At 39.5% G+C, this 14206-nt stretch overlaps 1 long non-coding RNA gene across 1 annotated transcript; it reads right to left on the bottom strand.

Moving 5' to 3' along the window:
* Positions 1-5263: 5263 nt before the first annotated feature.
* LOC131424701 (uncharacterized) lies at positions 5264-8852 on the bottom strand. Its single transcript, XR_009228136.1, has 2 exons — positions 7256-8852; positions 5264-6708 (listed from the first exon to the last, which is right to left on the bottom strand). It is a non-coding gene; the product is annotated as an uncharacterized LOC131424701 (long non-coding RNA).
* Positions 8853-14206: the final 5354 nt, after the last annotated feature.

Genomic DNA, 14206 nt, shown 5'->3' on the forward strand with positions numbered 1-14206 from the left:
GGGATAATAATATATATCATGGTTGTAATTAGAATTCATTCCTGAAAAGAGGAAAGCTGGGTCCTAGCCCTATTTCCTCAGCATGATAGAGGAGTCATGTAGGTGTAGGTGTCAAGACTTGTGAGGAGTCTGAGATTTTACCCTACTTGTAAACTACCAATGGAGCTGCCACATCTGGTGATGTAAGAAAATATAATATTCTCTGGGCTAAAAAAGACTTTTACTCAAAGAAAAGCATACAACATAAAATGCATGCTTGCACTGGTTCCCTTTTGTTCTAAATCCCATGAGGATAATATGAAGTGACTCCATATCTGTCATATAAACTCCAGTTACTTTATTAACATTTCTATTTGCTCTGAGACACTATTAAAGGTACAGCAGGATTACACCTATTCGACCTTTCCCTAGAGGAAGAAAGTCAAGTGTGCTTCCTCCACCCACTGTTGTGGCTCTGGCCAGTGAATTGAGGCTGACCCAAATGTTTTTTAAACCTAAGTGGGCATTTCCTAAAACACTTGAAGTTTTCTTACGTCCTCCCTAATATTCAAATCATCATGCTTTGAGCTAGCATCATTCCTGTAGTTTCTGATAATCTCCTTGGTAAGTTAAGTGTATTGGCAATGAAACCATGGTCTGAACTGTTAGGGATGGCAGAACTAGAAGTCAAGTGAATTAACTCACTTATGCCAATCTGAGAAATCCCCACAAGGATCTTGGGGGATTTCCAAAGATAAATAAATAAATAAATAATCCTAATACTTCGCCCTGTTCCATATCTTCCAGGGCATAAGATGTTTTTCTATAGATTAAGGGCTCTTTCTCTTTCTCTACCTCCTCCACAAAATCTGGTGTCAATTTCTAGCAACTATAATTTCACCATTTTTTCAAGTGTTCTTTAGCCAAACCAAAGCTCTTTGTCTGAAAACATCACATTTAAAATAACACAGACATTTAAATAAAACATAACCAGAATTCACTTTGAGTCCTCTGTTTTCCAATTTTTTAAATTTATTAAAACTGATACATAGAGGCATAAAAATTGTATACATGTTCAGGGCACCCTGTTGTGCTTTGATACATGTATATATTATATAATACATAAATCAAGTTAAACATATCAATTAGGTCAAACATTTATCATTGCTTTAGGGTGAATACATTAAACATCCTTGCTTCAAACTTTCTGAAACATAAAGCACATTTCTATTCTCCTTTTTATTAGGCTGTAATTTGGAATATGTGCAAATTTGGTGGTTGAGTTTGCCATAAATTGAAGGAAATACATGTTATGCTTGGAAATGGTCAAGATGGAATCCTGAAATTTCCTTTATAATCCTGTGTCATCCTTCCTTCTTGTTATCATGATAATTGCAAAGGAAACAACCAAAAGGACGGAGTCTTTTTTTTAGGAAGAACCACATTCAATGACTGCATTGCATTCCTAAAATGTATAGATGAGGAGGAGTTAAGGGAGGCAGAGGCAGTATGAGAACATTTTCTGATCACTTTTAAAATAAAAGAGCCATTATTATCTAATCACAAGTAGTCCGGAAAGTCAAACACATGACACAGATTAAAATTCAGCCACACAACTGTGTGACTTGGATTATGTGTTCAATAATCTGAATAAGATCAATAGTGGTACTATACTACTGGTAGCCCTGAGAGGAGGTCTACAGTTCAATTGCTTTTTAAAGCTAAGTGGGTATTTCCAAAAGGGACAATGGGCAACGCCATTGTGAATGCATACCTCCCCCTTCTCCACTATTGGTGGGAAACACGTCATCTGTGGGCATGAGTCACAGCCTGACATGCAGTGGGTTCTCTGTATTAGGAGCACAGTCAGGCTGACTAGCAGCTTGATTCTAACCACACCAGAGAGCAGGCCATTACCATGGGCACCTTCATGAGTAATCAGGATGGTTAAATTGCTAGTCATAATTTTGTTCAGTCTGGGGCGCCCAAAAGAGTCATTCAGCCTGCTAGTCTGTAGTTTTCCTATCTGCAGACTAAAACCTAGAGTACTGGAAACAACATAGGAGTAAAATGGGTTTTTTGGCTTGAGTGCAGCCATCACTTCACCAGGCTGAGGTGTCTAGGGAACACTCGGTGTGAAGTTTGCTTTAGGTAACTGTTTAGGTGATAAGATTTTACCTAGAGGATTAGTTGCTATTTTTTTCATGTACGGTAGTGGGATCTCCAGGTGTAGATCAACTGTCTCCTTAGATATTCTGTGTAAGATGAGGTTCAATCAGGAAATAGAAACAACACAGAGAATTAAATGTGAGAAATTTAATATAAAAATCACTAAATACTGATAAAAAATGTGATGATAAGATACAAGGAAATTGTCTAATACTGTAAGGATCAGAGAAAGAGTCTAGAGAAGAATAAATTTGGAAGGTAACTCCCTCCCCAAGGCTGTGATTCTGGTTTGGCCACTAGACAGCAGAGAAATTTGTCTTTTTTTTTTTTTTTTTTTAAGACTACAGCTGATCTGTAGTTGCAGAGTACAGGGAAAGTATTCAAGTATTGGAAACTGTTGATGTAAGTATGCAGAAAGTGTGAGGTTCTAATGTACAGGTGAGTGCCTGCTGATCTGCAGAGAAAGGAAGAGTGGATGTATAAATCGGCAGAGAGAGTGGTAGCTCAGTGGGAACCCTCTGGAATGGAGTCAAAACACATGTATGCCTTAAACCTGTGAGAGTGGAGAACAACTGAGTGGTCATAGTGTGGGTCTTGATAATAACCCTCTGAAATTCAGTCTGTAGAGGGAATGGAAGCTCTTGAGATACTGGTTTCCATCTTTAAAAGTCAGAGGAAGGTTGTTGGCAGGTCAAGCAAGTCGGCTGAGGGACCCTGTGTTCTATATGTGTGGCCGAGGAAGAGCTTCACCCACAGTCTCCTCACTCACACATTGACCTACTTGCCAACAGTCCCTCTCGTGTCCTTTACCCAGTAAACTTAACACCATCCACTCTACAAAAAGAAGAAATGCTTAAAGAAATTTCAGTTTACTCTCCCACAATTTATATGGAAGGATAGAATTATAACTGAGAGACAATAAGTTGATAATTAGAATCTATAACAAGACTTTGGAGGCCCTTCCTACATTTTAATTACTGAGTTTAAATTCACTAGCAATAATATGGAAATATCAGAAAATCAAAGGATCACTAAGGGTTAGGTACTCCATTTTAAGAAGAGCACAATAGCAACCTGATAGCTGCTTTTTAAAAGTGTTGGCTTGTTAGTGAGAATACAACTCTAAAACTACCACAGATGAATGAGTGGGAAAGATCACTTTCCGTGGTCAAATTGTGCTGAAAATTGAGTGCATATTTTATTATTAATGTCACACACTCTCACACACACACACACACACACACACACACATACACATACAAACAATACCCAGACCCATCATGTCTTTGATGTTAAAATCAAGTTCAAGTAATACAAAAGGAAATATTTCTTTTAAATAATATATTTGAATATTAGTTATCTGGCTTTTTGTTTAGAAAACACGACAATTGAAATGAAAGAAATAGGAAATATTTAAGCATAAGATACCAATCACTGTACGAAAGCAGTTTCTGTTTTCAAAACAATGTCAACTATAAAATTTGTGTTTTTATCACAGTGTGATAAAATAGTGAGATTTTTCATGGGCAAACTGTCATCTACATAGGTAATGAAAAATGTTTTCAAGTCCAGATCTGCACCAGTACTTTAAAAACAGTTTTAACGTGACAGTGCAGCTCTGCTATAGGTTAGAAGCAGTGGTTTTCTTAGAAGTTTTAATTTATCTTGTAAGAGAAGAGTAGAGACTCTTCCTTGCACATAAAAAGTTAAATAGAGCAAATTCACTGAATTCCAAGCATCACAAATTGCAAAAGATTATAAAAAGTATTTATGTCTGCATTTGTATTTATTTATTATGTTTTGAAAACTTTTCACATTTTTTTCCTTTAATTTTTATTGTTGGTTGTTCAAAACATTACATAGTTCTTGACAAATCATATTTCACACTTTGATTCAAGTGGGTTATGAACTCCCAATTTTACCCCGTATACAGATTGCAGCATCACATCGGTTACACATCCACTGTTTTACATATTGCCATACTAGTGTCTGTTGTATTCTGCTGCCTTTCCTATCCTCTACTATCCACCATCCCCTCCCCTCCCATCTTCTCTCTCTACCCCATCTACTGTAATTCATTTCTCCCCCTTATTTTTTTTCCCCTTTCCCCTCACTTCCTCTTGTATGTAATTTTGTATAACCATGAGGGTCTCCTTCCATTTCCACGCAATTTCCCTTCTCTCTCCCTTTCCCTCCCACCTCTCATCCCAATTTAATGTTAATCTTCTTCTCATGCTCTTCCTCCCAACTCTGTTCTTAGTTACTCTCCTTATATCAAAGAAAACAATTGGCATTTGTTTTTTAGGGATTGGCTAGCTTCCCTCAGCATAATCTGTTCTAATACCAATCATTTCCCTGCAAATTCTATGATTTTGTCATTTTTTAATGCAGAGTGATACTCCATTGTGTATAAATGCCACATTTTTTTTATCCATTCGTCTATTGAAGGGCATCTAGGTTGGTTCCACAGTCTTGCTATTGTGAATTGTGCTGCTATGAACATCGATGTAGCAGTGTCCCTGTAGCATGCTCTTTTTAGGTCTTTAGGGAATAGACCAAGAAGGGGAATAGCTGGGTCAAATGGTGGTTCCATTCCCAGCTTTCCAAGAAATATCCATACTGCTTTCCAAATTGGCTGCACCAATTTGCAGTCCCACCAGCAATGTACAAGTGTACCCTTTTCCCCACATCCTCACCAGCATTTGTTGTTGTTTGAATTCATAATGGCTGCCAATCTTACTGGAGTGAGATGGTATCTTAGGGTGGTTTTGATTTGCATTTCTCTGACTGCTAGAGATGGTGAGCATTTTTTCATGTACTTGTTGATTGATTTTATGTCCTCCTCTGAGAAGTGTCTGTTCAGGTCCTTGGCCCATTTGTTGATTGGGTTGTTTGTTCTCTTATTGTCTAATTTTTTGAGTTCTTTGTATACTCTGGATATTAGGGCTCTATCTGAAGTGTGAGGAGTAAAGATTTGTTCCCAGGATGTAGGCTCCCTATTTACCTCTCTTATTGTTTCTTTTGCTGAGAAAAAACTTTTTAGTTTGAGTAAGTCCCATTTGTTGTGAAATATCCACAGATCCCAAACCCGGAATGAACCACACGAGACACTGGCTGCAAAAAGCAGGAGGCGTTTATTCTCACACAGGCGCCTGCGGGTGCACAGCAAAACCTCAGCCGGAGCTTCGGTGAACTGGCACACCGGGCTTTGGGGTATAGATCTTTTATAGGGAACAGGTGGGTTAGGTCTTAGCTTAGCACAGCAACAGCCTTCCTATTGGTCCCTCTGAATTCAGCAGTTGAGTCACCTAGGGGGGTAAACTTGTTTTCCCACTTTAGTTCTCAGAAAAACCATAAAATTGCATCCTGTCCTTTTAGTTCCTGTTTTTACCCTGTTTGCTCAAGTTTGGCCCTTCCGGGGTTATCTATATGGAACATCTTGTGGTAACATTGTGCGAGACTTGAAGTGCTACGTGCAGCTGGTGGGGTTTTGACATGGGGGTTGGGTAAGGGAACATCTTGCAGCTTCAGGGCACAGGGGTTAGTTTTCCTAATGTTGGGCCTGGGGCCTTGGGGTCCTTCATTCCCCCCTTTTTTTATATCATGGATATAATCTTATATCCATTGACCCATCTGCTCGGATTCCAGCATTATTTCAGCTGACGGCTCAGCATACTGGTTGGGGGTTGGTATTTACTATTAATCTAATTTTGAATAGGACCCCAGGGTCATAGGCAGTTTTATGATATACTCTCAGGCCCCATTGTTTTCCTTTTATCTAATCTTTTGATGCTTTGCCTGCCTGAGTAAAGGTAATGTTTAAGGGGTTGCAGGCAAATGCGGTACATGGCCCTGCCCCGTACCATTTCAGGCTCCTGCAAGAGTCGGCAGAAAGTGGGGGATCCTGTTTTTTTTTTTTTTTTTTATTTGAATTAAATCCTAAGATGAGCTTGGCTTCTACTATGCATCCCCCGTAGTTTTATATCCCCAAGACTTACAATAGTAACTTTCATGTTGTCCACATTTTTGTGCCTGCGACTTAGTTTTCAGGCCCTAGGGTAGGCCATCAAGCCCAAAGGGGGTATTTTGCGGATTTTCTTTTTTTTTTTTTTTAAATTATATTTCTTGTCCCCGATAATACTTGTCATGTCTGGCTCACAGATTGGTTGGGGTTAACTGATATGGGGAAGACACAGCACAAAGCAAGAAAAATCAACAGCGAGTGAGTCTTATCTTTAGCGGATTTTGGGTACGTTGCAACTTCCATTCTGGATCCGGAGAGGTGTCTGCGGACTCCTGTGGATGTGCAGTCTTCACGTGGGAAGCATGGATCTAAGCAGCGATGCCGTCCACTTTGAGTGCAGTAGGAGTGGTCAGCAGGATAGTGTAGGGTCCTTTCCACCGCGGTTCGAGGTTCCTGCTCTGGTGCCTGCGTACCCAGACGGTATCTCCGACCTTGAAGGGATGTGGCAGCAAGGGGGTTTTAAGTTCCTCTTTGTATGCTGCGGCTAGAGGCTTCCAGACCTCGTTCTGGACCAATTGCAAAGCATGCAAATGAGTCTGCATAGATGGGGTGAGGGAGGCATAGGTTTTAGTTTTATAAAAGTTAATAGCGGGAGGTGGGGCACCGTACAGGATTTTAAATGGGGTTAGTCCATGTGGGCCTGGGGTGTTTTGGGCCCCATACAAGGCTAAAGGTAGGAGTTGTACCCAGTCTCTAGTGCCAGTTTCAAGTGTCAATTTAGTTAAAGTCTCCTTAATGGTTCTATTTATCTTTTTTACCTGTCCTGAACTTTGGGGTCTATAACCATAATGTAATTTTTAATTAATCTCCAATGTATTGGCTACTGCCTGACTTACCTGGGAGACGAAGGCAGGACCATTAAATGTTTCCTTTTTGGTCCTCATTATCAGGATCAAAGGGAGTAAACCTCCGATAAGCCTCTTTTAATTTCTCTAAGAAGGCTGTCGGAGTTTCCTCTGACCCCTGGATAGTCTGTCTTACCTGAGCCAAATTGGTGGGCCGTCGCCCTGCTCCATGGAGACCCCCCTGCTCCATGGAGACCCGCTATGAGTAACTGGCGATAGAGATGTAGGTGGTTCTCACCTGCTTCAGTCGCATAGTCCCAGTTTGGCCGGGTTAAAGGAAAAGCTTCGTTAATCAAATTTGTGAGTTGGGTGGGGCGCCCGTCGTCCCCTGGCACATTTTTGCGAGCTTCCAAAAGAACCTTTTGTTTCTCCTCTGTGTCTAATAGAGAAATCTTTAATTCTGCTACTTAGGGCTGGATAACCATATTAGCAAACATCAAGTCTACCTGTGTTGTCTAGAAATAAAAGCCTTAGACTAAAACTATTCTAGTAGTTCCTTTGACAGTTATCAGGCATTTCTGTCTAAGAATCTCTCTTGTAGCCTCCAGTCTATTTATTTATGGAAGTTACATTTAATTATTATTATCATTTAAGATGTCCAGGAACAGCTGTGCTTTGGCTTTGACTGTCTTTGCTAAGTGTTTAAGATGAAGCAAGTCAAACTGACTTTTGTTTCTACCTATTGTTTACAGTCAGCTGAGTTATCCTGGGAGTCCTCGGGAACTTCATAGCAGCTTTTCAGTTCTGCTAGTGCCATTTGCGCTAGGATGGGTCCAGGCCTTGTTTGACCATATGGCTTCCCTCAGAAGCATCAGGGATGTCTCCCTTTTTTAATGACCCTCCTCTTTACAGCAAATGCACCATTTGGCTTTCTGTCCTCCACTGGTCTCATTAATCTCCCTGCTCAGGAGGTTATGTGGCCTAGAGTTGCTGAGCCCTTTGGAGAAGTCCCCTATTCCCTGATTCAGACTGACTCAGAGGGCAAGAGCCAAATATTGGTTTTCTTGGCCCTTTTAATTTAACTAATTTTAAAAACTTGATCTTAAACATCCAGCAAATAAGTTAACAGCCTTATATTAAGAGCACTGGGCTTTAATGTCTATCTCTCTATCCTGTAGGTGATAACTCTTTATCTTATGTTGACCCAGGTTGTGTTCTTAAAGCAATACCTCTTTAGAATATTAATAGGCAATCCTTAAACCATCTATAAGCAAACTACAAAACAAAACTAACTAGGGTAAAAACATATTTAGCTTATATAATAGCTACCTTGAATTCTGGCAGGGTTATACATCATAATTTCCTGTTTGAGATCCTAGTAATCTTGGCAAAAACCTACTTTTGGACACAACTTTAACTGTACTGAAATCTGGCTTACTTTTTTTCATAGCCATTTTCACATGTAGTGAGATGGGACAGAGCCTTATCTCAAGTAAGGCAGGGCTCTTTATAAATCTCAAGTACTATAGTTCTGAAGCTGATCATTTTACAAAGTTTACATAAATTGTTGTTCAAGTTTACATGAACATTAGCTAACACAACATAATATCACACCTAAAATATGAATTAAAGGCTGAAAGCTTTTAACCTCTTGTAGAAAAGTAGTAATGTACTTTTGTGTTTTGCAATAAAACCTTCACACAGATTAGGCTCTTATTAACTTAAAAATACATAAATTGTATCTTAGAGTAGAAAGTAACATGGAACTGTACATATCTTATTGATAACAAGTTCAGTTATAGAACACAAATGATATAATTGAATTTCCAACATTTTTTTTAAGCCTAAAATTACCATACAACTTTAGAACACCAGCTTGATATAATGTTCTTTTGAAGCTTCTACCTTACAGACTTGTATACCTGGAAGATATGAACACATTAATAACACCATAATTACATAAACCTCCTTTTGTTCACATTTTGAAACAATACTTGTAAACTTTTAAATTTAAGCAGAGTTAACATTTTATTAGGGCCTTTTTGAACACCTAGAGAAACTTATAAGCTTAATTTTGAGGACATTTTTACTTTTATCTGTTTACCCAATCTAAATTGAACCGTTTGAATCACGTGAATTAAAGATATTTGGATCTATTTTTAATTTTTTTTTTTCAGGCTACCCAGTTCAAAATTGAAACTTTTAAAATTTTTTATCCCAAGTATTTAAGTTTTCTAGCATGAACTATCTGAAATCAAACTAAACAATTGCTTAAACCCAACTTTTAACTGCAAGATAGTGCAATGCTTTAGAAACCCATTCAGATACCAGATTGTTACAATAAAAAATTATTATTATTTATTTTTTAGACACATATTTAACCTAGATTATCCCTAAGAAACAATTAGACAACCAGATAAGAAAATATCTCTCCAGGTTTTGAACTTTCATTTAATTATGACTCCCATCAGTGGCACCATAGATTTTCCTATGAGTGGACCAGATGTTTTCACGTAGGGGCAACTATAGGTGTAAAATCAAGGGTCTCAGTGTGACTGGCTTTACTGCATTCAGTGTCCCTTCTTTTTAAGTAAACAGAGGTTAAGTAAACAGATCCTTAAGATGTAGATAAGGACCCAGGGAACTCCCCAGAGCTAAATGGCTCTGGCAGCTGCTGGGAGTCCCTTAATCCTATCTTTCACCCACAGGATCAGTTCCTCTAGTTTAGGTATTTTTTTTTTCTAACTTGTTAGTAGCCAGCTCCCAAAAAGTCCATCCTCTGCTTGCAGTTGTTTCGAGTGCTAGGCTTCCCCAAGAAAGCAGAGTGGGAATTCCTTAAAAGTCCCCTTGAGAGTGTCAAAATTTGTGACTGAAAATTTGGTTCCCATCTCTAAAGCCAATTAACATTAATTTAATAATGAGGACAGGGCTTTGAGAAAAGTCAAAGCGAGATGTCAAAGTTGTTAAATCCCCAGCAGGCATCTCTATTTGCACTCAAGCCGGTTATGGGGGGGGGAAGAAAACATTGCTTCCCTAGTCTCAGTATTCAGCCTTAGATAGAATTTATCATCCGCCTTGGGCTGCATTTCCAAGCAGCCCGACTCCAGGAAGACCCGCTCGCTTTCTGGGGTGGAGGGGCCGGGAGGAACAGGGACGGGACAGATCCGCCATACCGCCGGGTGGAATCCTCCCGGCGGACTGCGTGGATCCCACCCATGCAGGAGGGGATTCGCAGAGGTCCTGAAAGGTTAAAAGCCATGATCTGGATGGCCATGCGGCCCCGGCTGAAAGACAATCTCTGACTTTGCAAATTAGAGAGAGAGATGGAGGGACTCTCCTGGGGGCCATTTAACTTCGAGGGTGGGCCAATATTGGCCACTCCGTGGTACAGAGTGTTACCCATTTTTTTCTTTTTGACTGCCACGGACAGGTTGTCTGCCCGATCTTGAACGTCTTGCCAATGATCTAGAGTTAGGCTCAAAGGGGTTGTTAGTGATTGTCCCATGTTATTCTCAGAGAGGAAATAGAGAGACAGACACAATGACACAAAAACGAAACCAAACAGTGAGATCGCTGCGCGGCTTCGGTGGAAACCGAACAAATCAGATGGCCTGGGAGAAGTTTGTACTTCTTTGTCGCCTACAAAAATGGTGTAACCCTCGGAAACACCGGGGGCCCCAAAGAAATGGACCCTTCTGATCCCTGGGACGTCTCCCAGGGTGGCAGGGGAGAAGTCCGAGTTCGTCAACTCCTTCTCAAGCTGCCTCAGAATACTAAATGACAGAACTGCCTCAGAATACTCAGAATACTAAATGACTATGCCTAGGATCATATAGTCTTACAGATGCTGCGCGGAACAAAGAACAGATAACCAACAGGACAACAAGACAGTCAGTTTGAGCTGGCCAGCTTACCTCCCAGTGATGTCGGGTGTCCTCCGGATAGGGACCGGGATGGGAACCGGAACCGGGATCTTGGATCTCGGTGGAACCTCCACAATGAAATATCCACAGATCCCAAACCCGGAATGAACCACACGAGACACTGGCTGCAAAAAGCAGGAGGCGTTTATTCTCACACAGGCGCCTGCGGGTGCACAGCAAAACCTCAGCCGGAGCTTCGGTGAACTGGCACACCGGGCTTTGGGGTATAGATCTTTTATAGGGAACAGGTGGGTTAGGTCTTAGCTTAGCACAGCAACAGCCTTCCTATTGGTCCCTCTGAATTCAGCAGTTGAGTCACCTAGGGGGGTAAACTTGTTTTCCCACTTTAGTTCTCAGAAAAACCATAAAATTGCATCCTGTCCTTTTAGTTCCTGTTTTTACCCTGTTTGCTCAAGTTTGGCCCTTCCGGGGTTATCTATATGGAACATCTTGTGGTAACATTGTGCGAGACTTGAAGTGCTACGTGCAGCTGGTGGGGTTTTGACATGGGGGTTGGGTAAGGGAACATCTTGCAGCTTCAGGGCACAGGGGTTAGTTTTCCTAATGTTGGGCCTGGGGCCTTGGGGTCCTTCAGTTGATTCTAGTTATTAACTCTTGTGCTATGGGTGTCCTATTGAGGAATTTGGAGCCCGACCCCACCAAAAGTAGATCGTAGCCAACTTTTTCTTGTATCAGATGCCGTGTCTCTGATTTGATATCAAGCTCCTTGATCCATTTTGAGTTAACTTTTGTGCATGGCAAGAGAAAGGGATTCAGTTTCATTTTGTTGCATATGGATTTCCAGTTTTCCCAGCACCATTTGTTGAGGATGCTATCCTTCCTCCATTGCATGCTTTTAGCCCCTTTATCAAATATAATATAGTTGTAGTTTTGTGGATTGGTTTCTGTGTCTTCTATTCTGTACCATTGGTCCACCCGCCTGTTTTGGTACCAGTACCATGCTGTTTCTGTTACTATTGCTCTGTAGTATAGTTTGAGGTCTGGTATCGCTATACCGCCTGATTCACACTTCCTGCTTAGCGTTGTTTTTGCTATTCTGGGTCTTTTATTTTTCCATATGAATTTCATAATTGCTTTATCTATTTCTACAAGAAATGCCATTGGGATTTTGATTGGCATTGCATTAAACCTATAGAGAACTTTTGGTAATATTGCCATTTTGATGATGTTAGTTCTGCCTATCCATGAACAGGGTATATTTTTCCATCTTCTAAGATCTTCTTCTATTTCTCTCTTTAGGGTTCTATAGTTTTCATTGTATAAGTCTTTCACCTCTTTCGTTAGGTTGATTCCCAAGTATTTTTTATTTTTGAGGATATTGTGAATGGAGTGGTTGTCCTCATTTCCATTTCAGAGGATTTGTCGCTGATATACAGGAATGCCTTTGATTTATGCGTGTTGATTTTATATCCTGCCACTTTGCTGAATTCATTTATTAGCTCTAATAGTTTCTTTGTAGAGCCTTTTGGGTCTGCTAGGTATAGAATCATGTCACCTGCAAATTGTGATAATTTAAGTTCTTCTTTTCCTATTTTTATGCCTTTAATTTCTTTCGTCTGTCTAATTGCTCTGGCCAGTGTTTCGAGAACTAATTTGAACAGAAGTGGTGAGAGAGGGCATCCCTGTCTTGTTCCAGATTTTAGAGGGAATGCCTTCAATTTTTCTCCATTCAGAATGATGCTAGCCTGAGGCTTAGCATAGATTACTTTTACAATATTGAGGTATGTTCCTGTTATCCCTAGTTTTTCTAGAGTTTTGAACATAAAGAGATGCTGTACTTTGTCGTATGCTTTTTTCACATCTATCGAGATGATCATATGGTTCTTATTTTTAAGTCTATTGAAGTGGTGAATAACATTTATTGATTTCTGTATATTGAACCAGCCTTGCATCCCAGGGTTGAATCCTACTTGATCATGGTGCATAATTTTTTTGATGTGCCTTTGTATCCGATTCATCAGAATTTTATTGAGGATTTTTGCATCTAGGTTCATTAGAGATATTGGTCTGCAGTTTTCTTTCTTTGAAGTGTCTTTGTCTGGTTTAGGAATCACGGTGATGTTGGCCTCGTAGAATGAATTTGGAAGTCTCCCTCTTTTTCTATTTCCTGAAATAGCTTGAAAAGTATTGGTATTAGTTCCTCTTTAAAGGTTTTGTAAAACTCTGCTGTATACCATCCGGTCCTGGGCTTTTCTTAGTTGATAGTCTTTTGATGGTTTCTTCTCTTTCCTCAATTGATATTGGTCTGTTTAGGTTGTCTATATCTTCCTGACTCAATCTGGGCAGATCATATGACTTAAGAAATTTATCGATGCATTCACTATCTTCTATTTTATTGGAGTATAAGGATCAAAATAGTTTTTGATTATCTTCAGTATTTCTGAAATGTCTGTTGTGATATTGCCTTTTTCATCCCATATGCTAGTAATTTGAGTTCTCTCTCTTCTTCTCTTTGTTAGCATGGCTAAGGGTCTGTGGATTTTATTTATTTTTTCAAAGAACCAACTTTTAGTTTTGTCAATTTTTTCAATTGTTTCTTTTGTTTCAATTTCATTAATTTCAGCTCTGATTTTAATTATTTCTTGCCTTCTACTTCTTTTGCTGTTGTTTTGCTCTTCTTTTTCTAGGATGTTGAGATGAAGTATGAGATCATTTATTTGTTGGTTTTTTTCTTTTTTTAAGGAATGAACTCCAAGCAATGAATTTTCCTCTTAGAACAGTTTTCAGTGTGTCCCATAGATTCCCATATGTTGTGTCTGTGTTTTCATTTATCTCTAAGAATTTTTTAATTTCCTCCTTGATGTCTTCTATAACCCATTGATCATTCAGTAACCTATTGTTCATTCTCCAAGTGATGCATGATTTTTCCTTCCTTCTTTTATCTTGATTTTCAGTTCCATTCCATTATGATCAGATAAGATGCATGGTATTATCTCTACTCCTTTATATTGTCTAAGAGTTGCCCTGTGACATAATATATGATCTATTTTTGAGAAGGATCCATGTGCTGCTGAGAAAAAAGTGTAACTGCTTGATGTTGGGTGGTATACTCTATATATGTCAATTAAGTCTAGGTTATTAATTGTATTATTGAGTTCTATAGTTTCCTTGTTCAACTTTTGTTTGGAAGATCTTTCCAGTGGTGAGAGAGGTGTGTTGAAGTCTCCCATGATTATTGTATGGTGGTCTATTAGACTCTTGAACTTGAGAAGAGTTTGTTTGGTGAACATAGCTGCACCATTGTTTGGGGCATATATATTTATGATTGTTATGTCTTGTTGGTGTATGGTTCCCTTGAGCAGTAT

The sequence above is a fragment of the Marmota monax genome, unplaced genomic scaffold (assembly GCF_021218885.2).
Source record: "Marmota monax isolate L192 unplaced genomic scaffold, Marmota_monax_Labrador192_F-V1.1 WCK01_AAM20220418_F8-fsc00002, whole genome shotgun sequence".
NCBI classification, from domain to species: Eukaryota; Metazoa; Chordata; class Mammalia; order Rodentia; family Sciuridae; genus Marmota; species Marmota monax.